Source organism: Patiria miniata, unplaced genomic scaffold, assembly GCF_015706575.1.
Source record: "Patiria miniata isolate m_02_andy unplaced genomic scaffold, ASM1570657v1 HiC_scaffold_13, whole genome shotgun sequence".
Lineage (NCBI taxonomy): Eukaryota > Metazoa > Echinodermata > Asteroidea > Valvatida > Asterinidae > Patiria > Patiria miniata.
This window is the reverse complement of record NW_024037051.1, coordinates 17,159,454-17,186,722: the sequence shown is the minus strand read 5'-3', so window position 1 is coordinate 17,186,722 and position 27,269 is coordinate 17,159,454. Positions and strand designations below refer to the sequence as shown.

The 27,269-nt window shown below is 39.2% G+C and overlaps 1 pseudogene; it reads left to right on the top strand.

Moving 5' to 3' along the window:
• LOC119721434 overlaps positions 1-21,550 on the top strand; it is a 74,844-nt pseudogene extending 53,294 nt beyond the window's left edge.
• The last annotated feature ends 5,719 nt before the right edge of the window (positions 21,551-27,269 follow it).

Here is a 27,269-nt window from a genome sequence, read left to right as displayed (position 1 = left end):
CTACATAAAAAGATGGCGGCATGCATATAGCAACATTTTGCTGAGATAACTGATGTGCTACTCCTCAAAATTTTGAGATAAGGCCTATGAGGTATTTTATAAGAAGTTGACAAACTACATGAAGATCCCTGGCCTTTGCCTCAGAAAATTCCAATACCGCGGGGGAGCTAATATTGACTATCAAACCCTCCCCCCCCCCCCCCAACCTTGCTATATTTGTATAATATTGCGTGACATTTTGGTTGGAAAACTGCTTTTGCTCAGTGAATATATTTTCATGTCAACCAAATGAGCATGTAATGAAATTAGGCCTGTTCTGTGGTCCTAGTACCAGCAACACAGTAGCTCTATGCTTCAAAAGGTCTGCGCTCTATGCTTCAACTCAGTGCTTCAGCCAGCACTGCAGTGCAATATTATGTCATTGGGAAAGGGACGAGTGTAAAACTGTCATCGGTATTGCTGTGGATTGGTGTATTTGTGGTTTGTGGCCTGGCCATAAAGCACCAAATGACCCAAAGTGATGAAATATCCGGCCCGGCGGTAGCCCCTTTAAGAGTGGAGAGCGTTCAGCTTCTGTGGCCCTAATGTTCTGATGAAGTCCCAAAAAGCACAGTTAGATTTTATGTCCCTGTTGAGTGGTGTGTGAAGTGGGGGGGGGGGGGGGGATAAATCTATGACTTCATAGATAGAGGCAGCACTTGACTCTCAATGCCATTTGTGTTTACTCCTTTTCAATACCAAGACTTTCAATAATTTTCAAAACTGTGAAACTAACTGGTCCGTAAAACAGACCCTGTGATATAGTGCCAGACCCTGAAATGCTTAACTTTACATGTAAATGTACTTATCACAGGGACATACAAACTTGTAATCACTAGACTAATATTAACCTTTTAGTTACTGTAGCGCCCAAAACCGCCCTGCCTAGTATTACTCATTGTAGCGCCCAAAACCGCCCGAGCACTCACTTGATTTTTCAGTAAATAAATGCAATGTAAGACAATGAAGCACAGGTGGTAATGTGTTAAAAAAAGTATGGTAGCACCTAAATTACTAACAAGAATAAAAAAGTTTGCATAAGCTTTCGTCGCTACAACTCTTCATTAGATGCAGTGAAGAAGTTGATGAAGTAGTTTGTACCGTAGCTATGAAAGTTTATGCAAACTTTTGTTCTTGCTAGTAATTTAAGTGCTACCTTGCTTTTCCAGGTGTTTTTGCCTGACTAAACACACCTGCCTACCACTTACAGACTACTATTATTACATGTATTTACTATCAGTGTTATCAGAACACTCCTGAAAGTGGTAGGGTCACAGAAAATTAATCTTCATAGCAGGTGAGCCAACTGTGGGGTTAAAGACGGAATTTTCAAAAAAAAAATGTAGGGAATGAGTGAACCGCAGCAAGAACATGTACCTGAACATGAAGCATCATTTGTCTTCTTGGAGTAGACCACACAACGCCATCTACAGTTTCGGCAATAAGTCTACGTTCCATGATAATTGACCATAATTTCAAACAAGAGAGGGTGCTTTAATGACGCCATTTTCTGGGTACAAACACTAGAAAAATCCCATTTATCCCAGCAGATAAATCAATTTACTTAAATTAAAAACGGGGAAAAAAAGTAAAAATGTAATTTTTGAGCTTTGGCAATGTGTAAAGTTTTGCGCCTAACCTTAGATTCACATTTATTTATAGCCCAAAATGCAGTCGTTAAAGCGCCCTCACTGCTCAAGAACAAGGCCTATTGAGTTGTCCCAAGGGGTGGCAAGTATGTTCAACTTCCAAGTTGAATGAAATTTGACAGGTTTTTTTTCTTCTCTTGTGCCTTTTGTTTTGGCAGGACGCTCCAGCGTCAGTATCGTTAGGTCTTCGGATGGAAGAAATGATCTTCAACCTTGCCGATACGCATCTCTTCTTCAACGATTTAGAGGTAAGCAGCGAGAATTTGTAAATTTACCGGTAGCTTTGAAGAATGCAGTAAGAGGTAATGGTTCAATGAGACACAAAAAGTGCTCAGACAAAATAAACAAGTAGCACATCCAATTCTTGAAAGTGTCAAATTTTGTGAAAATTGAGTTCAAGATTGGACTGAACGCATCTGTTTTTGTTTGGCCAGATATGTTAAATGGTCCAAAAATGTCTGACTTCTGAATGTGATTTCAACCTCCATAAGTAGTGTACATACAACGCTGGTCAAATTGACTTGCCTTTTTTTGTGTGTGCTATGGTATCCATGGAGAAAATTGCGAGTTTACACGGCTTCGTCTGTATCAGAAGAGCATCTACCATCGTTCTGAAACAAAAGCTGGATGTCAGTTTAACAGAGTGAAATCCATCCCGGAAAGAAAACCGTTTGAAAATTAAGGTGGTTAAGATGCAACCCATCTATCAAGAAAAGAACGTTGTGTCCTATAGGCCGGTGTCATAAAGAACGATATGCGATACGCGCGATATTTACATAGAAATTAGGATCAATTTATAATCTGCCAAAAATCGCATCAGATCCGTCAATCGCAGTTGGGGAATATGAAATTAATAGAATTGCCAAGCGGAGAGAGGACAGTGAGAAATTTGAAGGGACAAAAAATTGAGTCGAACGGAAAAGCCGCGTGCGGGACAAGTGCTGCATTTTCAGCCAGAGAGATAGACGGGAATCTCACGAAAGCGGAATCAGAAAATCAATTTGGCCGTGTGTAAAGTAAGATGGGCGCTTGTCCCACGGCATTTTGGCAGATACCCTGGCACGTTGGGGCTACCGCCACGCTCAGTTACGGGGGATTGCAAATTGCCATCTTCCCTTGAGATAGGAAAGGAAAAGAGAAAAAAAAACTAAAATAGGTGATGCACAATGCTTATACAAGAAACGGGCCATTTTCTTGTTTAGTGCCGGACAGAAAAAACTTTTTTTGTTCAGCATCTTCAGGGAATCAAAATATATGGACCGGCGTAACCGATACCTGGTTGTTTGCAGACCTGTTGTCTCGGTGTTCGAATTGAAAAGATTGGTTGATTTATTATTTCAGACAATAATTTGATCACCCTTTGGGCATCCCTCATTCCAAAAGCATTCCATTATAATATTTTGTGAAATGTTTTGATGATTTTTCTATCACACTCTTGAGAAATAAATTTGCAACATGTCAAAAAAAATTTACAAGAAGGATCAAGAAAGACCACAAAATATGCAAAAGAGGAAAGTGCGAATGTACCATCAATCATTCTAATAAATAAAAAAAAATTGCAATGGTTTTAGTCAAGTCAGATGAATATGCTATTAAGAAACGTGGTCGAGAAAAACAGTCTTGACACTTTGTGCTTGTGTTCTTAGGCAAGACACTTTACTATAATTGCCAATCTCCACCCAAGAGTTTAAATAGGTGCCTGTGAGCTTGTGCGAGCGAGGGTAGAGACCAGATTGAGCTGATCTCGAGCTGCTTTAGAAAAATGGTCTCATGGCCTGATGAACAGGGGAAATTATTGTAAAGCACTTTGAGAACGTTAGTAAAAAGTGCTATAAAAAAGCACCACATTTATTTATTATTTATTAACTCCTTGTGAAGTGAATTTCATAATTTGGAAACGGTTCCAACTGTTGGTCAATGCCCTGTTGCTGGGGGAAAAAAAAAATTACGGCGGCCGCTTTAGCGAGAGTATGCCACCCCACGCATGGACAACTATCTAAGATATCTTTACGGAAGCCAAAAATCAATTGTTCACCTAACCCACAGGCCGCGTCGAGAATTGATCGCAAATCACGCAGAGGAAACAGCCTGGGATAGAAGCGAAAAAAAGAAGTAAAACGTGGTGTCTCTGGCTCGGCGCAGGTACCACACAGTGCAGCTACGTGCCTCAGGCATGTACTGCTAGGCTCCGGCCAATAGCAGTACTGGCAGAGCCACCCTCAAGAAAAAAAGAGAACCAGAAATGAACACCCTTGCAAGAAAAAAGGGGTATTTTTGTGGAAATTCCTGGCTCGCTCTTCCTAATTTCTAGCAAGGACGGGAGCTAGGAGACAGAGAAAAAAAATGTCTTAGACTTGGGGGAGACCCATACTTGATTGATCTGTCCCTGCCTGGGGGCATCCCATAGTCAAATCAGTTTTTGGCCAGGAATGAATTACGGCTAGTTAGCAAAGACCTAATGTGTTTAGAGCAAGAGGCAAGGAATTATTTAGCCCCGGGATAATTTCATTGTGTTGGAAAATGGTTTATTTTTCGGAGGCCCGGGCTCGGGACAAGAAGCAGTGTTTTGTTTTTCGGGAGGAGAGAGGAAAGCGAGTTATCAGGGTCTTGTTTAGTTTCTGTTTATGTTGCATTGGAATTTGGTCACCGTCCCTCCTTGCATATATAAGGCTGAACTTCTGATTTCAGATTTACCCCCAAAAATTCCAAACATAATCTTTACAGAGTGATTTGAAAGCTTAAAAACCGAAATATTTTAAAACCCAACTTGTGTGAGTAGCAATTGTATACAATGTTCATGTCCGGCCATGTCTCATTGAGCCAAAATATGTTTTTTAAATATTTGTTTAAAGATTAAAATAAAAATTGATATTTTGCTCATGATTAAAAAAAATTGGTGGATAATGATTTGAAAAAAAAATTGTTATAATCCTTAGTTTGGTATTTCCTATTATTTGGTTGGTTAATGAGTGAAAAGATTTTAATATTGATGATAACAATGGGGAATAATTGAAATGGTGTTTCTCCATGCAACTGTCGTAGTCAGGTGAATGTCTCTTTAGCCTCATTTCATTACGCTGGGGCAACTGGAGAGGATCTGCCCCCGTTTGTTGGTGGATCTCATTTTCTTAATGTGTTTTCCTCGGTGTAACGTGCGCACGATTGTCTGTCTGCGTTCTCCCCGGGTTCGGGGGACGGACAGCCATCCCATCCATTTGTCAGAAGAATTCTTCGTCTCTCTTCCTTACCTCTTTTCCGCCAGCCCCCTTTCTAGATAGCTGCAAGCCAGGAATTAGGGCAATTGCTGCCAGCTCCCCGCGGTACAGAGGCGACTTTTTTTTCTTGTCTAGGCCCTGTCAGCGAAATGAAATTTCCATCCCTGGGAGAATCCTTACGGTGTTGTATCCCCATCTCTTCCCCCTTCGCAAAGCATCTCATAATTTGGAGATTTGGAGCCGGCTGTTTACGCCAACTCATCAAAAGAAGCCCTTCCTTTCCCATTCTCGCTTCTCTCTTATTTTCCTTTTTTTTGTCGAGGAGCCAAGCTTCGTCTTCTCTTCCCAAGTAATTTTTTGTCCGAGGCTCGGTTTGCCGCAGGGCTTTCCCAATCTGTCTATATTTGGTTGAACCCCTTGAGCATATTCCAGTGCTGCCGCTCGGTCCGGGGCCCGAGCCCCGATCCTTTCCCCGGCCCAAACCCCATGCAACATTGCCAGAAAGCCAAGCCTATTTTTCCCCGTTCCTAGTCCCTCCGTGTCATTTTCTAGATGAAAGAAAAACAGCCTGGGGCCCCACTCGCCAAACGGCCCTTATTATTTTATATTTTGTCTGGCGTTGGTTCATAGTATTTTCCATCCATCCATCTCTCGCTCTCTCCTTCACCATTTTTTTTTTCCTTTCCTGTCCTCAAGTCTGCCATCATATTTTATGGAGATCTTGAAAATGAGTTGCCAGAGGGGAGCAGCTGTAGTGGTTGCTCACTAATAGAAAAATGCTCGCTTGCCATTTTCCTGAGCTCTGTTCTTAAACCCCCCCCCCCCAACAAAAAAAGGAAAAAAAAGAAACTAGAGGAATGTTCTTAGTGTGCCCCTTTGCCAGCAAATGCGGGCATGTCCATAGATTGATTAGTATTTGATCCTGCAGGCGATAATTACCAGTGTGCCATCATTTCTTTCGCATCTTTGCCCCCCTCCTCCCCCTCCCCTATTGTTAGAATGTCTGGTTTGGGATATACAGTCCATTACGAAAACCTGCCTACTTTAGTGTTGCTTTTCCTTGTCATGTGTTTCTGTTATCACAGCCAATGCCAATTTGATTCGCAAGCAAAACTGTACTGATAAAAATCTTGGTCGCCGGCGTTGCAGTTGGAATGGAAGAGTTAAAATCAAAATTTTGTGGAATTCGGGGCTGCACAGCAGAGAAAAATAGAAAGTTGGCAGCCATCTTTAAATTTATTTGGGAAGTGTTCTGTGATCACCTTTTTTTTTTTATATATATTCCACCCAAAAAGCTTCACAGTTTATTTTCGTTCAGGTAATTTTTATGATTATAAACTGGAATATATTTTGTTTCTAGGCAGATGCTATAATTTGTTTCGAATTTTGATTTTGAAATTATCGCTATGATTCAGAATTTGAACATTAATTCTTGTATCTCAACAACAGAGAAAATTTTGTTTAGAGGTGATAATGCTATTGATGGGACTTCCTTTCTGTGAAGTGCTAAGGTTTTGAACTTAATATCTCCCAGGTGCATTTTTTTTACATTTTTTTATTTGAACGATTCAACCTGTTTCTTACTTCGCAGTCTCTGACTTCACAAGAATTTGTCACCTTTTACAAATGGCCCAAGAATGTTCCCCTTTTTGTAGGCCTACCTTAGGGACAGACAATCAACCTTGTGTGTAGGCCTATCAATACAACCTCAATAGTCAGACTGTCTCGTGCACTCCCCTAACCACCCCCTCACCCCTATACTGACCACACCACATGCTTCTTTAGAAAACCAACCAGACTAAACCTGTTTACTGTGAAAACAAATGATTTGGTGGCCTCAGGGTCAGGGCACAGACCATGTCCCAGTCTCTTGCTGAATAAGAAAAAAATCTACCCAGTTTGCTTGCTTGAGGTTTAGTGATCCAAGGTTATGTTTTAAGTGGGCATGCAGTTAAACCTTTCTTACAAGAAAAGATAGATGTTATTGCAACCCAAATTTCTGAGTGGACCCTGAAAACCATTATATCCTGGCTCTGCTTAAAAGAAAAACCTCCATTTTCTCATGTAGAAATTAGGGACAAAACTAGTATTTTGGACCCAAAAAATACTTCTACCCTAAACACACTATTTGCTTTCCAGAAATCATCAATACATATTGTCGATGTTTGAATTGGGAGCTAAACACCCTAGATTCAACATTTCAAACTTATTTTTATCAATACTGATCAAGTTTTCGAAATTTCAAACTTATTAGTGTCTATCACTGATCATAGGTAAAATTGTCTCTGTGGTATTTTTTAGAGAGGGGGTGCCACATAAAAAAAATACAAAAACAAAAAACAAAAAACATACAGGTCTTAATTTTTTAACAGCCCATTCACGCAGAGTAGTTCTGACAGGGATTGCATTTTTTAAATATCTGTTTAGGTTAAGATTCATCCGGCGAAAGTTTCAAACCTGGTAGGAAACCTGATTGTAGTGGACTTATGATGGAAAGATTCTGACTGAAAATCTTGGAAGGCTGAAAGGCCTACTTACGAAACTACGCCTTTCCTTGCTAGCACCTTTGTTGCGTCCGTAAACGCATGATTCGTTTATAATTAATGCAATATTTTTCTTTCTCTTTGTTTTTACTTGTTATTGCTCCTTGAGGAGTGTGATCAAGTTCACATAGACGATGTGGCATCGGACGACAACGGCCAAGACCTCAGGTAAGCATCATGAGAAATCACCATGGCAACAAGCTGTAAAACAAGATGAAGATAAATTTCCCCCCTTCAAAAAAAAAAAATCTGGTTTCAAGCTCCCTCAAAAGGTCTTGCATTGTTTTCTTCAATTTATGTTCTATCATATATCTGACAAAAGTAAAAACAAAACTGATCTTGAAATTTTCTTTGAGATTAAAAAGTAAACTCCTTGTTCTATGGTTAAACAAGCGTGAGTGCACAATAAGCTCTGGCCCGGTTTGGGAATTTCTCACTTCATATGCAAAAAAAGATGCGTATGCGCATAGATCAAAACAAAGCCGGTCTTCTAAAAACTTTCAGCAAGAGTACATTCGTAGTAATTATATGACCATGGCATGGCACTTGATCAATTTTTGGTCAAATATTTTTGGTCAATTTTCGGGGACAGGCAGACAGACAGACAGACCGACCGACCACCAAGTGACTTGTAGAAGCTCCTGTCAGAGCTTAAAACTGTTGGCTCCTAAGGCATAACATGGTCTGCCTAACTTTTAATACAAATAACAGGACCTAAAAAATCTGCCTAACTGTTATGAGCAGGCAACAGTGAGAAGCAAATCTGCCTAACTGTGCTGCCGGCCGTCAAGTTCCAGTCATCCCCAGCCTAGGATTAACCAATCACCTCCCAGTACCCTCTGGCAGTAAACCAATCAGTTTCATTTCCTACAAGCTCCTCCGTGGACCCTCTTTTCCCTCAAACCCCCCTGAGCCATCTCTCGCTTCATGGCTTCCCCTCGTTTATTTTTTTCCCCAAGAAATTGATCCCATTTTCTGCTCTGTTGGCTACGAAAACAAATTTTCCATACAGCTAGGAAAGGTAATCCACATCGGAGACCCCTTGTTGCAATATTAATGTCAAAAGTTGTACTGGTTTTTTGTGTGTGTGAACAGTGAGTGACACACAACCAAAGTTGCCTGAGGGTTAGGCCTGGATTAGTTTATGCATACAGTAACAGTTTACAACACCCTCCTGCCATAGCTTTTGGCACTATCGAAGACCTCAAACATTGGAACGTTTCTCGTCTTTAGCACCTTTGCACACTTTGCGAAACCTTCAAGAAAAAGAAAAAAGATTTAAGAGCTCCGAGATTTTTGTTTTTTCATTTATCGTACATCCAGCCTCTGCATTCAAGATTCACAAAGGAATCTATACGTTTACTTTTGACACAACCCAGCACAATTAATCACAAGATTTCAGAGCTATGCTTTTGGGTAACTAACAGGATTTTCTCTTCAAATCTCGCAGTATGGAATTTATTAGGAAAAGTCAGCATTTGCACCCTCATTCACGCAACAGAATACAAACTGAATGTTTAAAAGATAAAGCTTAGTGATCTGATACACCATGCCCTCTGGAGACATGCACACAACAGGGAACAAAATATTGTATACGTATCCACAGGGCAATTTCTATAGATGAATACGTCTCCACAAGGTTATCACAAAACAGATATATGATATATGGATTTTACTCAAAACTAGGAATTTCCAAGGTGGGTTGATCCGTCGCAAATGGAAGAGTTTTAGAAAAGGGATATTAAGTCCGATTTTCAGCCAAGGAAATGAATTCTGGTTAAAATTAAGAGCATTTTGAAACTACACTTTCAAACTCGAAAACTTTACTACACGAGAACAAAGAAATGTCTCCACAAGGATACAAATTTCAGTATCAGTGTGCACTGTCCATAACATTTATTTTCTTTGGATATCTGGTGGATATTTCTTTTGAACCAATGCCAAGTTTTGTTCTAGTTTGTGTATTAGAGAACTGAAAATGTATCCTCGTGTGTTTCTGAATGAACATAATCAACTTACAGTTTCTACGTTTCTTTCCAAATCTACACACCCTTACTTATATCATTCACAGGTATAGATATATGTGCCCACCAAAAACACAAACAATTAGAATAACCTGTTTTTGTTAATTGAACCAAGCAACAAATAAAAGAAAACAGCTGGATAATATGCAGCTTGTAACAGGCATGAAACTTTTCTTTGGATCAGCTGATTTCCTCTTTTTTGACCTTCCATGTGTGTCATTGAAAATAGAAAAACACTGTACAAAGTCTTGGAAAGATTTTAATTTCCTCTTTTTTGTTACTTACCAGTTGCATGCCTGTTGTAATATTTATTATAACTATTGAATTTCAATCTCCAAATCTTGTGCCAAGCAGAAATGTTTGTGAAGTGCCATGGAGAATGTTTTTTTTTTCCTCTTTCTTTATATTTTCCTTCTTCTTTCATTGCATATTGACCAGTCCGCCTACACTGACAGTCCATCGCTCCGGGCTACAAAACCTGTTTCATATTTGTGTCATATTCGTGGCAGCCAATAATAGCCAAGAGTTCTTTTTTTTCTTTCTTTCTTTCTTTTTCCGTGACATGTGTCTCTCAGTTTTTCTCCCCGACCTGGCTTCAAGATTCCTCGGGGCAGAATCCTGTCAGATTTGTGCAAATCATTAACCTGTATCCATCAAACAGTGTAACAAGCAATCCTGCTCTGTTTTTACCGTGCCCGGTGCAGGGTTTTTCAGGCATGCAACTTTTCCTCGGATCAGCTGATTTCCTCTTTTTTGACTTCCCATGTGTGCCATTGAAAATAGAAATAAACTGTACAAAGTCTTGGACAGATTTGAATTTCCTCTTTTTTTGTAAGTTACCAGTTGCATGCCTGGTTTTTATAAACTAGAAAACTGAAATATCCCATGCAAACTTGTGCCACTGCTGTAGAGATAGTGTACTGTAGTTGTCAACGTAGTTTCCTTGAACTGAAATGCATTTTATACAGGGCTGTGCAAAAAGAAGGAAACACACTTTTGACAGGAATTTTAACCTACTTACTTAACTTTAAATGTGCTTTCTTAATGTAGTGAAGTATAGCTCTTCAACAATACGTGGTGAAATAAATCTTTAAAAAAATCACAAGAATAGTGTTATTATGCTAATAGTCACCAAAATCAGTGTTGTCCATGTGTAAGTCTGGTGTAGTATTTTTTTGTCTTCAAATCAAGCTCCGGAGCTCAGTCAAGCGGATGGAACATGAAATTTGGCACATACATTTTTAAACTACCATATATCTTAGAGACAAAATATGCATTTGCAGTCGTTTTTTTGTCACTTCTATTTACAGATCAACATGTTAATAGCATTAAATTGAATTTTTTGAAATATGCTCAACAAGTAGGTGAAAATTGCTGTCAATTGTGGTTTCCTTCTTTTTGCACCACCCTGTCTTGAAAACAGTCTTGAAAACAACAATCCGCCCAAAGATTGTTACAAGATACAGCGTGTTACAAGTATGCATTATTCATACCTGCTTGGGGGGTGCCTCCAAGGAAAAAAAATACGCAGCGTCTCGTGTTGCTCCGTGGATTGACAAGACAAACTCGGCCGGCTTTGTTTTGACAGGATACGGTGGGATTTGTCCACCTGTTTCTGTAGCCGAACCATTGTCGACCTAATTTGAATAAAAATGGGTTTTCACCTGTTCTTATTAGTTTTTTTTTAGGGGGGGGGGTGTTTGGTCTGAAGATTATGACCCAAAACGCTGTAAAAGGGGGCCAGTAATGTACCATCACGTTTAATAACGGTGTTCCCAAATGGCTATGACTTTGTGAAAGCTATCTCAGGTTTGGTTTTAAAAAAGTATTGATAAATAAGATTGCATATTTGATGTGTTAGTCATGAAACTACATATGTTAAGCAACTGAGAGGCACGAAGGATCATTGGTTTGTTTTTTTTTACATTATTTTATGTTTGCAGCAACAAAATTGCCCAAATTCTTAAGTAGGGTGCATAACAAATAACCTGTTGAAGTTTCAGCTCAGTGGATGCTACGCATTTTGAGAAAACAGAGAAAACATATCCACAAGTTTTGGGGTCAACTGCTCTCCCCCCCCCCCCTTATTGATTTTGAACAGCCTTATGTCCTTAACTAATATATTCCATTCTTTTGTGTCTTTGACAGTAATTACAACTTTCAGACAGACGGGTTCCACGCGGCAGCGACAAGTGCCAATCTCTGTCTAGCCACGGGGGTGCGGGGCGGGGTCGACTGGATGCGAAAACTCGCCTACCGGTATCGCAGAATAAAGGAGATTTACAGCGCTTACAAGAACAACGTTGGCGGTAAGGATTAAACAAAAAAAAACATTGGACTTTCAGTGTTTGACTAAATTTAATCACCATAGGTGACGTTCTGTATCAACGTTAAAAAATGCTGATTTTCTATCCAAATATGTGACTTGTCATAACTTCATTTACATAGAATAAATATTCATCAACTTTGATTTCTCACAGGCCTACAAACCACTATACATTATTTTATTTGTTCTACATTCATTGTTGGAGTTGCCGTCTAAGAGACAATCCTGTTAAATAATATTCTTTTAGAGTAGAATGAGACTGAATATGCCTGTTATTAACTGACAAAACACATGATTCCAAAAAAGTATGTACGCGTATTTCCCCTCCTACCTCCACTACCCCAAGGGTGTACCGTCCCTCTCTGTGCCCATCACCCCCACCCTTTCTGTGTCAATCTCCCCCACCCTTTCTATGCCCATCTCCCCCACCCTTTCTGTGCCCATCTCCCCCACACTCACTGTTCCCATTTCCACCATCCCATCTGGACTTAATACTGCCCTCCCCCACTCTTTCTGTGCCAGTCTTCCCTACCCTTTTTGTACCCACCTCTCCATCCCTATCCATGACCGTCTCCCCACCCTTTTCTATGCCCATCCCCCACCCTTTTCTGTGCCCATCCCCCACTTTTTTTGTGCCCATCCCCACCCTGTTCTGTGCCCATCCCCCACCCTTTTCTGTGCCCATCCCCACTCTTTTCTGTGCCCATCCCCACCCGTTTCCGTGCCCATCGCAACCCTTTTCTGTGCCCATCCCCCCTTTTCTGTGCCCATCCCCCACCCTTTTCTGTGCCCATCCCCACCCTTTTCTGTGCCCATCCCCACCCTGTTCTGTGCCCATCCCCACCCTGTTCTGTGCCCATCCCCACCCTGTTCTGTGCCCATCCCCACCCTTTTCTGTGCCCATCCCCACCCTTTTCTGTGCCCATCCCCCACCCTTTTCTGTGGCCATCCCCACCCTTTTCTACGCCTGTCTCCCAACCCTCTCTATGCTCGTCTCCCCACCGTTTCAATCACCACGACACATTTTCATCACGGCTCACGACCTTGCCCTTTTTCTTTTTTTTCTGTTATCTTGACCTATAGATTTGGTCTCCATTTTGCCAGCAGGTTTGCTGGGCCCACAGAAGCGGGAGCAGTGGTTGCAGCTGCGAGCCGAGATTGAGGCCATGACGGACTCGTGGCTGACCATCGCGCTCAAGTCTCTCTCCATCATTAACTCCAGGTAACCATGGCGACGCATCATTGTCGGTCATCTTCACACTTCAAGTATCTCAGTCTTTCACTGTAGTTGTGCTTAGATAGTCCTTGTGGTTTGCAAACTTTTGTTGGGATCGTTGTTGACATGTACATTTATGTACAGAATCAATTAGCCTTTTTGAAGTATGGCAGACAATAGGAGGACACCATTTGAAGTGGGTAAATTTAAGTATTGAAGTACAAAAGAGCTTACCCACTCCTAATAGACGTAGCATTGTTCGTTGTGGACATGTACATGTACTTGTTCCTGTACTTCAACATATTATTCAATTCTAGGAGTAAAAAGCAATCTGATTTGAGGAATTTGTATTGCCAGGAGATAGTTTTACGGTGCATCTTGGGACCACTTTGTAAAGTTGCTTAGAAAATGTTCAGTAAGAATTAGCTGCAAACCAGTTACAGCCAGTTCCCATTACATTTAGCAATTAATCTGTTTTATTTTCTTAGCAAGTATTTTCTGTGCATTGCAAATTTCTATATTTGAAAAGCTACATGAAATTGCCTATGGAAGGGGAACATGGTGTTTGTGTCCTTGGGCAAGACACTTTACTTCAATTGTCTCTCTCCATCCATCAGTATAAACGGGTGTCTGTGAAGTTCAAGACCAGGTTGCACTGATCTCGAGCTGCTGCAGAAAAAAATGGTCTCATGGCCCGATAAACAGGGGTATATTTGTGATCAACAATTTTCACCTACTTGTTGAGCATATTTCAAAAATTTAATTGAATGGTATTAAAATATTGATCTTTAAACATAAGTGACGAAAAAATGATTGCAAATGCATATTTTGTCTCTGAGATATGGTACTCTAAAAATTTCATGTGCCAAACCTGTTTTTCCACGGACGGCTTTATTCCATCCGCTTGACTGAGCTCCGGAGTTTGATTTGAAGACAAAAAACACTTCACTAGACTTACACGTGGACAACAGTGATTTTGGTGACTTGTATTCAAATTAACATAATGACACTATTCTTGCAATTTTTCTTAAAAGATTTGTTCACCACGGATGGTTGAAGAGCTATACTTCACTACATTATAAAAAAAAACAGATCAAATAAGTTAAGTAAGTAGGTTAAAATTCCTGTCAAAAGTGGGTTTCCTTCTTTTTACACCACCCTGTATAAAAACCACATTTAATATGTTCATTATTGTTACTTTTCACAGATCAAATTGTGTGAATGTGTTAGTCACAACCACCCAGCTAGTACCGGCCGTGGCTAAGGTGCTCTTGTACGGTCTAGGCGGGGTCTTCAACATTGAGAATGTCTACAGTGCCACACGGGTAGGGAAGGAGAGTTGCTTTGAACGCATCGTGGCGCGCTTCGGTCGGAAAATCACTTACGTTGCAATCGGAGATGCCAAAGATGAGGAGCAAGCTGCTAAACAGGTGGGTAACGGTTGCAGTTTTTATTTCGACTCTCTTCAAATTTTTGTCCCTACCTAAGAAAATGTGTCTGAAGTCACCAGAACTATTTTTGAGTCCTAAAGTTTGAACAAATCTTGCATAGGGGCAATTCAAGCATTATAAAAGGAAGTGTAGTGTGTCTGACAGAGCCAATTGACCGTGATGTCTAATTAACGATTTTAAAAAAATGATCCAAAACTCCTAGTCTGTCATCTCCTTGACCATTACTCGATGATGGATGTATAAGATTTGAAAGATACGTTTTCAGGTTTATTTGCTGAACTCTTAAAAGCTCTGTCATGGACATTACATGATGCTGGAATTGCTCATACTGAGAATTGTAAGGAACTGTCATTGTTACAAAAAGCAAAGATGTTCGAATGAAAAAGCAACTACTACGTTCTGTTTTTGTTATTTTTGTCTTGCCAAAAAAACCTTTTATTTTTATTTTATGCTACTTCCAGTGATTGGTGTAAAACTTGGACTGTGATGCTCATAATTGAAAATTTGGAACTTTACTTGTTACTTTATTATCATGAACCCTTTTTAGTCATTTAATATCACATTAGAAAGCTTGTTATGCAGAAACTGCTGGAAAATTCAGTTGCTGGAAAATTCAGTGTATAACCAAACAAGCACTGATATTTGAATTCAAAAGGTCAGTCAGAATGCGCCAAATCAAGCAGCATTGCCGAAGCAGTTCAAAGCAGCGACGTCAGCCCAATGTTAGGGTTACCAATGAAATGCAATTAGCAGTGCTTAATGAGACACCCTTCGCTTGTCCGTCCCGAAGCGGTAGCGGCTGGCCAAATCGGAATATTTATGGGCAGGAAATTTCATCTTGTCCCCGGCTACGGCGTTGCCCAAGGCTACGGCGCAGGCAGCGGCCGTTAACGTGATTGTCACACACCGTAATTGCCATCACTCAGGGGTCAATAGGTTGCTAATTAAATCTTCCCCCTCCGTTAGGTCCCGGCCCCGCTTTTTTGACGAAACTTTATTTACCAAGTCCCGGCTTTCAGGCCCCGGGGCGCGCCGGCGATAAAGTGCCCCAAAAGTGCGAATATAGACTTTTTATTACAGCTAATTTTCTCCAATTTAGTCCGGTGATGAGGTCTCTCACATCGTTCAAAGGGTTTTTGTGTTTGCAGGAAATTTTGTTTTTCTTCGCTGGAGTGAAAGCAGGAAAAAGTTCTTCTTTAGAATCAATGACACTAACGTTGACATCAATTTTCGCACTTTCAACATATGTAATGCAGGCCTGATATTTTAGAAAATGCACAATTGCCACACTACGTTTCAAGGCGAACCATTTTGTCTGCGGCATGCTTTTGAGCTTGATAACATTTTTTGTTAAAGGGAATATACATTTGCAAACGTCGAAAAACAAAACTACCAAATTATTATGAAATACCTTACTGGACTGTTAGTGAATGACAGTCTAAAGCATCCTGTAAAGTCGAGGCACCTAGTGTGCTGTCATTTTCAAGAAAAGTGGTATTTCTGTATCAATTTCCAATGCTGGTCGGCCGACCAGCGTTGGAAAATACTGCCCCAAGTGTATCGTATTTAGTTAGTCCACATTGTGTTTGCAATGGATTACACACATGTGAATGGGTACAAGCCAGAAAGACTGGTTCCCTGACTGTACAATTCCCCGACGCCTATAAATTGCTCTGTGTCATCTTAAGTGGGGTCACAGAACCAGACTACAGAATGATTGTTTTTCTTGGTTTTACTAGCATCTACGAACACAAAACTTCAAACAAGTCAGTGTAACAATATTTGCTATAAATCCTTCCATTTCTGAAAATTACAGCAACAGCAAATGTTGTATATTCCCTTTAATATATTAAGAAATGATTAAAAGGTTGTTCATAATGATTCTATCGTGATACACCCATGAAGGCCACTGTCAAGTTGTAAATTTGAAGACTAGTTTTAGAAATTGCCACTTGTAGATATTCCGAAGTAAACTTAAGGAAAGAGACGTTACATGTACGTTTCAAAAACAAATTTGGCAAACAAATGCCTCACTGTGGAACAATTCATTAAAAGTTGGCTTGAACGCTATTGTGAGCTGCATATAGAGCTTTATCATGCTGCCACCATTTCAGTCATGTTCCCTGTATCCAATAACAGTACTGAATGATAATGTTTGTTTGTGCAAAAAGGAACCAGACTATTTTTCCTTCCAGCCTCGCTTTGGTTACATTGATTTGAATGGGAAAAAATCAAAATCAAGATGGCCGCAAAATGATAATGGTCCATTGGCTCAACAATAATACTACTTTGATGGAATTCCATTTGATTGAGGCAGTCAAATCTGTTGTTAAAAGAGTTCTTCACTTTACCCCATTTGGATGTGAACTTTTGCACTGGTTGGAAGTTTTAGTCTGTTGTGTTAGTTCTCTCTGTCCTGAACACTTTTTTCCCTGTGGATTTGAGAGTTGCGATTACCTGGTCAGAATTAGCCTATTGATCACTTGATTTCCTGAAAAAACCTCTAGGCAACAAATAGCTCAGCATCAGAAACCAAAAGCAAGTGACAAACTGCCCAGTTATAACAGAACGACAACTCATTAGTATCATGCCCAGATAAAAAAGAGAAAAAAAAGAGGGGACAAAAATCGGCAGCAAACTTGGAGGTGTTGCTTTTCGGCCGCCGCGGGGAAAAATCATTTAGGTTTGACCACAGGGTTGGCCAACCAATAAAGTCAGAGGGATAGGGTTTTGACTGGCTGTAGGCAAAAGAGTCGTTGGCAAAGGAAATGGTCCGAATAAACGATTTGGATTCCTGGGGAATGACTTATAGCCACTATAGGAAGCAATCCATTTGCTGAGACGAAAACATTGTCGGAACTTTAGAACGGTGGCAAGTTCCTCCTAAAGTGCTAATGCATGATGGATGTGATATAAAGTATCGCGGGGAAACTGCTTAGCTTCATTAAGTTACAGAAGTTTTGTACAACCTAGTTTTACTGTTGGCCGTAAAATGGTGATGTACAACTGCGTACAGTTGACATAGCTGGAATGATGAAACACGGCACAAGTTTGTTCTTTGGATATAAAGTTATGATAAACTTATGAAACACAGCAGAAGTTTGTTCTTTGGTGATAAACTTCGATGTCGGATTTTCAACATAAACCATCTCTTGAAGAGAAAACTACTTGGCAAAGAACTCATTCACTTTTGTAGTGAAACAATTTACGAACGTAGATTTTGGATAAACATGCAATCTCACCAATATTGTATTTTTCAAACAGTGGATCTCAAAACTCCATTGTTTTAGTCAGAAATTCAGTGTAATACCTCGTTTGAGCACTGGTCTGTCACTTTTTTCTCTCAATGTTATCACTTTAAACCCTACTAAATTGGTGTTATTAAAAAGAAAATTTGGAAAAAAACAAAACCAAGTCAATTGCGGGGCTGCAGCCCAGATAAGGCGAATCTCGCGGGAATGGGGTCCCTAGTTGTGTTATGTGGAGTAACCTGGGGGTAAGTTGAAGACAATCTACCGCTTGGCCCACAAGGCAGGGGAAGGGAACACCGCGGAGGTCCCAGGAGGTGGAAACAGGCACGTTCGCATCAAACACAGGGTCTGGTGTGCCACGGGGGTGTTGGGACTTAAAATTCGGCCAAGCTTTCTTAATGATGGGAGCAATTTCACGACCGAAGGAGCGGCTTTCAAGGACTGTTCTGTTTCTGAACTCTTTGTCTGCTTAATTTCTGGTCTTTGTTTGATAGTATTTCAATTCAAAATGAACGAATCGGGTTGAACTATCGGCTGTCTGTTTTGTCTTAAAACTTATTTCAAAATTCCAAACTTGATTTAGAAAAAACACCTTTTGCTCAAAATGTGGAATTGCATTGTGACTGCCTAAAGCTACGTTGTCCCTAAAATGTTACATTTTGTTGTTAAAAAATGAGGGGATAAGGAATATGTTATTTAATTTTTGAGTTTTAACGCTGCATCATACTCAGATATCAGCTGAATTGTATTCATTCTTGAGAAAGAAGATTAACTGTATACTAAGTTCCTATTTTTGGCCGGTGTTGGTGAAAGCACAATACACATTCTGATTAAAAAAAAAAAAAAAAAAAATATTCTGAAAAAAAAAAAAAAAGTTTGAAAATTCACTCCAATGACATCACATTGTAGTGACCCATGCCCTGCTTGTCACATATGTGAGGCGTTCTGGCAAAATGAGACAGAACTGGGCAGAGGTCGAAATGAGGGTTTGCGGGTATTAGGAAAGAGAATAAAGTTCTCCTTACAATACTGTTTGTTGCAATTCAATCGAACATTCCATTGACAAGTTATGGCTGTTTAAGGTTCACATTTATCGACATGTCAAAAAAGTAAAATACTGAGTAAAAGGCCTTTAAAGTTTCAAGTTTTGTATTCGTGAAAATGAAAGATGCCAATTGCTTTTCCCTTAAAAAACCTTTTATTCCACAATTGTTTATACTTCTTCTTTACAATATTTGTAGTAGACATATAAGATTACAAATATCAATAAATCTGAAAATCAAAAAAAAAAAAAACTTTATCATTTGCTCTTTGCATTTTTCTTCACTATGTCCTGTGTCCAGTTCTGTCTCATTTTGCCAAAACGCATCACATGTATTGAAGCATCTGTGAGTTAACATCTTAAAATTAATCTGGATTTTCAGGGGAGCTAAAAAATAAAAACAAGATTTCTTTGCCAGGATATTTTACTTGCAAAACAAGTTTCAAATTCTGACCACTTGTAAGCATTTGCTGACTGTAAGTTTTCATTTCCTTTTCAAAATAATATTTTCTTTTTTTTGGCTGAAGTTTTCTTTTTATGACCTGCGTTCTTTACATGGTACTCATCAGTACCTTTTATTGTTTATATTTGACTTGACCATAAATTGCAGTGTTACAAAATAAGGCGATAAAATATGACCGAGCAGTTGGAAACATGTGGTTAGGGGCCTGGTCGCCGAAAAAAGCCCAAGCTGAAGGTTGTAACCAGTTTTAAATGCTGCCATTTGAACACTATGCAGGGTTTAAACGGCAGTTTAGGACCACACATGGGACATGCTCTTGACCAGTAGAAACAGGTTTACTGTCCCACTGGGTATTTATGAAGAAAAATTTTTAAATTTTTTTTTAGATGTTTTGTTGAATTTAATGATGTTAATTTTTCTGTTTTTCTTTCCCTTACTTCAGATGGATTTCCCATTCTGGCGAGTTTCCAGTCACTCGGACCTGGCGGCGTTACACCACGCGCTCGATCTTGGCTACCTCTGAAAGACTTCATCCGAAGACTTTATATCACACCTCAAAATGCCATCCGTCGTGAAAACAAACCAAAAACTGGACAACGTACATGGTGCTAGAAACATGACCGCTCGCCCATTACAAGAACACTGTGACTCCTAAGGAAAAACATAAACGTGTGATGTATCCACGCACTGATGATTCTCATGAGAAAAAAAAAATCACTGCAACTGTGGGACTCCCTTAACGGAGAGTTAAAACCCTGTGGAACTGTTAAAAAGCACTGGTCTTTGGAAGCCGAAGTGCTGTGAACTGTGACAGCGCTTTTTCGTAGATCATCCAGTGCAACTTTCGAAATTTCTTGTGGTTCCAGAACTGGTGGACTGTTACTCTTTTTAAGTCATTCTAAGTGTGAGATTTCATGTACAGGATTTGACGTTCACCGACTTCTCACCGAGTCGCTGAGTTTTTGTTGAGTTTCGTCTCTTTTTGAGTATGTCCATTGTGTCAAACTGTGCTCTAGGATAAATGTTTTTGTCTGTTTCAACCTAGTCTTTTTTGGACGAGATTTATGCCTCATCTGGAGAAATCGCCAAGCTTTAATGCAACACCGCCAAGAAGCGAGGAGAAACGTCAGTCCAAAACCCCACTTATCAGTTAATTTTGCCAAAATGAGTTTATAAAGAAAATTTTCAACTGTGCTGTCGTGCAAGCTGAAAGATCTCAAATCAGTGCCATGTTCGAATCGAACCACCAACATCATATAATCTACAAGTTGCTGCACCCATCGCTAAGGTTTGAGTGCCAATTCACAAAAGAGTTCAGATGAATCTTGGATTGGCTCAAATTTCAGTGCCATGCAGGGAGTTAAACCCCTGGCAATTGATTTCATAAACATTAAAAAAAACATTGTCATGTATCGGCAGATCAGCCAAATGCAACAGCCAGGATTCAAACCCACACCAGCCAAATGCATCAGCCCAGATTCGAACCCACACACCAGCCAAATACATCAACCGGGATTGGAACCTACACACCGGTCAAATGCATCAGCCGAGATTCAAACCCACATACCAGCCTAATGCATCAAACAGGGTTTGAACCCACACACCAGCCACATGCATCAACCAGGATTGGAACCCGCACACCAGCCAAATGCATCAGCCAGTAGTTGAACCCACCCACCAGCCAAATGCATCAGCCGGGATTTGAACCCACACACCAATCAAATGCATCGGCCAGAATTTGAATCCACACACCAGCCAAATGCAACGACCAGGATTCGAACCCACACACCAGGCAAATGCATCAACCAAGATTCAATCCTACACACCAGCCAAATGCATCAGCCAGGATTCGAACCCACACACCAGCCAAATGCATCAGCCAGGATTCGAACCAACACACCAGCAAAGTGCATAAGGCAGGCTCGAACCCATACACCAACCAAATGCATCAGCCAGGATTTGAACCCATCATCTTCAACGATCTACATAAATATCTAAGCATGTTCGAATATCGACTATCAAAACAGTTGCCTTCCCAAGATCTCATCTTACTCTCTTCTAAAAAAAAATGTTAAATATGAGACAAGAGTGCATTTTGGGAAGTCATAATCATACTTTCAGTGAAAGTAATTTGTTTTTCCTGATAATTCTGTATGCTATATTGAATATCATTGTGAAGTTTAACATCAAACTCTTATCCTTCCCTAGAAATGAAACCTTTCAATTTCCAAGGGCAAATTTTGTGGAGCTGCAGGAGGTAACGCACTGAGTATACAGTGTTTATATGTCGGTGAAGGGCAAAACCTAATAATGATCAAAATCTTGGTAATGTTTTGTTAATTACTGCTATAACTGCGTCAAAAACCAAAGACAATTTTGCATTTTTTGTTCTTCTGTGTATATCCATATGATCTATTCTACTTTCACTCCTTAGTATATGAAGTACATGTATTTATTTTAAGAAAAACACCACTAAAATCTTTTAGTTTGTGTTATTATACACGATCAGGTCGTATCCGTCACTTTAGCTGTTGATTTCTATAATAGAATTTTGTGGGGGTCCATTTTGTTTCGATCATTACGTTCTAGTTGAAAAGATTTTAAGTTATATGAGATATAATATATAATGTATTGTTTTGTTTTTTTTTGCAGCATATTCACCCACACCACTTTGTACATAACTGCACAGTTGTAGACACTCTCTTTATTTATCCCGTTTTGATTTTGGGGGATTTTCACCGTATTTCTCTTCACAGTGTCTCTTTTGGACGAATGCAAAACGAAACGTTAGCTCACATTTTGTGCTTTTAGTACGACAGATAGGTGTGCCTACGATGATACAAGCATGGCATTTGGCACACTGTCAGAGTATGTCTTAAGAAAGATATTTGACTATAGGGCCATCGCAGATTTGTCCTTTGCAAAAATATAGGTAGAATGGCCAGCAATGGCAGCCATTTTGAAAATTTTGAAAATGGCTTGTTGTTCTACCTATGTTTTTTCAAAAGACAAATCTGCGATGGCCCTATAGCCAAATATCTTTCCTATAAGACATACTCTGACTGTGTGCCAAATTCCCCCACATATTTCCCCTATCTGGCCCCACTAGTTGTTATACCAAAAGACTTGAAAATGATATTTTTTTTTTTTTAATATTGTCAGTTTGTGAGGCAGAATGTAGGAATCTGTAGTTTACCCTGCATTATCTGTAAAGGAAATTGGAAAGAAGTTTGGGGATATGTTGTCATTTATTGATCAAGGTGTCATTTTCCCCCAATTTCAACATCATTTTACATTTATTGTAGAGTTAAAGTTTAACCAAGCCATGTTTTGGAGTCACTGGTGTTAATCTTTTCTTTTTTCTTTTTTTTTTCTTTTTTGGGGGGGGGGGGTTTGTTTTGTTTTTTAATTAAAAAGAGGCTGGTCCTCACTTAGACACACGATTGGTGGACATCACCGGCTACCTCACAAAAACACTGTTCTGATTGGTTGACTCTGTGAAATATGTAAATGATGATCATAAGAGCAGTGCTGTGATTTGCACACATCATCGTGATCATAAAAGCCTGCAAGCGATTGGTTAATTAATCCCACGTGTTCAACTGCCCCATTTTTTTTATAACGAACCTGTGCCATTGAAAAACAAGTTTTGAACAACACAGACATGTTGAAATGTCATTTGCAATGTTTGAATGCTTTTAGAACTTTTGCCAAATGTTGAATGCTTTGATAACTTTTGCCAAAATTTTCAGAAGCACAAATTTTCTCATTGCGTGCATACTGCTGGCATAACCAAAATTAATGAAAACAAATAAAGTGCAAGTTTGTTGTTTCATAAAATAATGGAAGGTTTCTGTTCGAAAGATCTGGTGACCAATTTCCAAATCCTGAAAACCATTTTTAAAAATGGCTGATAATAGAGATTGTTTATTTCATTAGTGCATGTTTTAATGATTTCGTTATTTATTTTGGTCTGTGGTGGTTTCATTTCCAATTTGTTTAAGTGGCAAATCTCTAAGGAAAAAAAAAATATATAAATCTGTGCTTGTAAAGGAGCATGTTGTTTTTTGTCTTTTGGCAATTTGGTGAAAGAGAAAGTAATGCATGTTAATTTTTTTAGACCCTCCGAAGCACAGTAAGCTGATTTCATGAGTTAAGATAATGGACTGAATAATTGAGATTATTTCCTGGATTATTTACAACCTGGTTTAAATAGTATCTGGATTAGTTTAGCTAGTTAGAGGAAGTTTTTAAATGTATCCCTTTATCTGGTTAGCAGTGTTGTAGTCGAGACCATCACAAGTCAAATTACAAGACCTGTCTCTGGTTAAAACGGGACGAACAAGGAATAGAGTTGTCTTTGCCCACCCGTGGTTGGGACTCTTTGCCAACCTGCAGTTGGCACACTATGGAAGGTCAACGTCGCAAAAACAAAAAAATACTCACTGATGTTTCCAGACATATCATTGGATTGTTGAAAATACAAAATAACCAACAAACGCTACTGAAACCTTAACAAAAATGCATCTGTCTTAGATGATGAGGGTCTTAACCAGTTCGCGCCGGAGGCCGTGTATACACACAACAGTTTTGCGGTATTCGGAACGGATGACAGATAAACACGCAGGTAGCGAGGCCGGAAATATCTGTCGGCGACCCGCTCACAGCGAGCGAGGCCGGAAATATGAGTGTGCTGCCCGAGGGTGATGGCTTCAACCCACCTGGCTTGAGGTCGAGTGAAAAGTAATCCTGCACCTCGTTCCGTTCTTGTCGAAATAATCCCGGCGTGAACTGGTTAATATGCAATTTTAGGCAAAATCTGTTGCCAACTATGGCTTGAATGAACGCCCTTGTTGCAACCCATACAAAATGGTGTTTAATTTTTACAAACGAAAGAACGGTCTATAGCTTTGTTAATGTCATTTGAATAGTTGGTGTTGTGACTTGAGACGTCATCGACGTACGGATTGACTTGTGAGGAATTGGTTACGACAAGTGCTTAAATCTTTCTCCATCCGTTTTTTTTGGGGGTCACGAAATTGAAACATTGGGCCAGATTGTGTACAATTGCAACGACTTTATGTTGCTACAAAGATGGAACATGCTTAGTATTTTAACCTTGGTTACGCAGAGTTTGCTTGACCTACGACCCCAAACTGTGCTTAAAACTGTATAAATAGTACTGACGCATGTTTAAGAAGATTTCTGTTCTTGCCAATATGTTGTGTAGTTGTACAAAGAACCTTTTTTTTTTCAACCATTCCGTTTTTTTGATTGTCGAAACCAACTCGGCAATTTTTTTCTGTAGTCGGACATGGTGTACGTGTTGTTTTTGTGCAGTGAAACGTTTGATCTTCTTTTTTGGTAAAAGGTTTTGTTTTTTTTAAGGAGAAAAAAAATTGATAAAAAACCCTGTTGTGGATTGTGTTCATATATATGTTATCAACAGAGGAACTTTCATTGGATCTTTGTCTCGGATTGTGTGAAAAATTGTGATATTGTAAAAAAAGAAAGGAGATTGTTGAAATCTCCGAAACTTGTATCTTTATATAGTACGTGTGCTCGGGCACGTGACATAGTTATGAAACTCACTGAAAGAGGTTTTATTTAAAATAAATTTCTGTGAGTAATGGAGTGCACTTGTGTTAAAACTTTTGGAGAACTAGAGTTTTAATGTTACACAGACTCTGAGTTATATTATTATTCCTTTTTTCTGGAACAAGTTTCTGCCGCAAAATGAGTACAGATGTAACACTGGATGAAGAAATTTATCTCCCAAATTATCTGTCTTTCGTTGGTCTAATCTAACGAGATCCCGTCAGTATACAAGTTTTTTGGGGTGTACGATTATGTAGAGAATAAGAATTTGTTTCAGCAGACATCAAGATAACTGCAGAGTTGTGGTCAAGTCTATCACAAGTCAGTTGCAAGTCAGTCACAAGTCAATTGTAAGTCAGTCGTAAGTCAATCACAAGGTAATTACTGGTCAGGTCACAAGTCAATGGCAAGTCAGTCTCAAGTCAGTCACAAGTCAGTTACAGGTCAATCACAAGTCAATCACAAATCAATCACAAGTCAATCACAAGTCAATCACAAGTCAGTTGCAAGTCAATCGCAAGGTAATTACTGGTCAGGTCACAAGTCAATCGCAAGTCAGTTGCAAATCAGTCTCAAGTCAGTCACAAGTCAGTTACAAGTCAATCACAAGTCAATCACAAATCAATCACAAGTCAATCACAAGTCAGTCGCAAGTCAATCGCAAGGTAATTACTAGTCAGGTCACAAGTCTATCGCAAGTCAGTCGCAAGTCAGTCACAAGTCATTCGCAAGTCAATCACAAGTCAATCACAAGTCATTCACAAGTCAATCGCAAGTCAATCGCAAGTCAAGTCAATCACGAGGTAATTATTGGTCAGGTCACAAGTCAATTGCAAGTCAGTCACAAGTCGTCATAAGTCACAAGGGGGATAAACATTAACAATTTGAAGTATGCCTTTGTGATGGTTCATTCCAATAGCCTGTCATGTGACTTCCGTTGGGACGATTAGCAATAACTTGTATGGACTGGACTACAGAATGCTTTACTTATTCTAGAAAAAGGGGTTTCTGTTGATATTTTCACATGTCCATTATAACACTGCTTTCTTGCAATGGCTATAAACATTCTTAAGTAAATTCTGTAAAAAAAATAATAATAAATTGAACATACAAAATGGTTTAGTCGAGTATAGAAACCCAGAAATGCCTCATTTCACTTGTAAATCGTGACTTGACACAATTAAATAACAGAATCCATTCCTTTCTGTATTGAGTTCGTTTTCCCATATCCAGCTTTTCATCTGTACTCGTATTGCATTAGGCCGCAGCTTGTTGACTTTATTATTTAATTATTTAGTTTTTTGAATGAATGGTTGTACAGTTTTGAGCTATTTAATATTTTTGTTTTGTTTTCTGTCTTTGAAGCCAGAATGGACCCACCGAATACCGAGGCCATCTCACCACTGGCTGGGTTGTAGAAGAGTTATAAAACCTTTTATAAGAATAAATTATCAGCGAAAGAAGAAAGAGAACTGATAAAACCCGAGTCCTACTTTTTTCCTTATTTGAGTTTTCCTTTTGAGTCTTTTTGTCAAAACGTATGGGATGCGATCCAGCTAAATGAGTCGTTTGTTGACCCTGGTAAATCTTCTTCTTCTTTTTTTACAGATTTGAAAAGAGCACAATCTCAGCATTACTGGCATGAAAACCACATGCTGATACCATCTTTAGTTCAAAAATTATGGACGTCCAAACACCAAGAGATGTGATGTGATCAAGTGGCCCTATTTTGGCCTGAATCTCCAAATGAAAGTTCCCGACAAACGACTCATTTAGCTTGATCGCATCACATATGCGGAACAGGTTGACATCTACAAAAAAACGCAGTTTCAACTAGATATTGTAAAAAAAATTGTGATGACAATTCTGTTTAACTTTTCCCTGAATCATCCAAAGTTAGTTGATTAGGGTCCAGAAAGTATAAAATTCGAAACACAAGTCTGAATTTTTAAAGAAAGGGCATCATTTTTAACACATTGGAATCATTCTTTGTTGTAAACAGTACCAACAAAAACATTGACAAAACAAATTATTGTGGTATTTTGTTGTCAACTTTATTGCTTCACAACATGTTGATAATGCTCTCAAATGCTCTCAAATACTGAAAGTCAATTTTGCAGGGAGTACAAAGCATGGACAGCATACCGGATTTTATTTCCAAAATTTGTACATGTATTTATATTATTTTCCTCTTATAAAATGTGTTACTTATAACACTGAAATCTCTATGTACAATTACCAAGGTTCTTTAAGAATGGACGGATTGCATCTAGTGCATAACTACGTTTTGTGACTTAAATTTTTATGAATACAAATTTTTATATACACATATATTTCTTAACAGGACCCACACTGTCGTTTGTGGTTTTCTCCAAAGCCATGACAATTTTTGATAAAAAAACTTAAAGACTCATATCAACCTAAAAGGCCAGTTCAGCAAGTTACATCACAG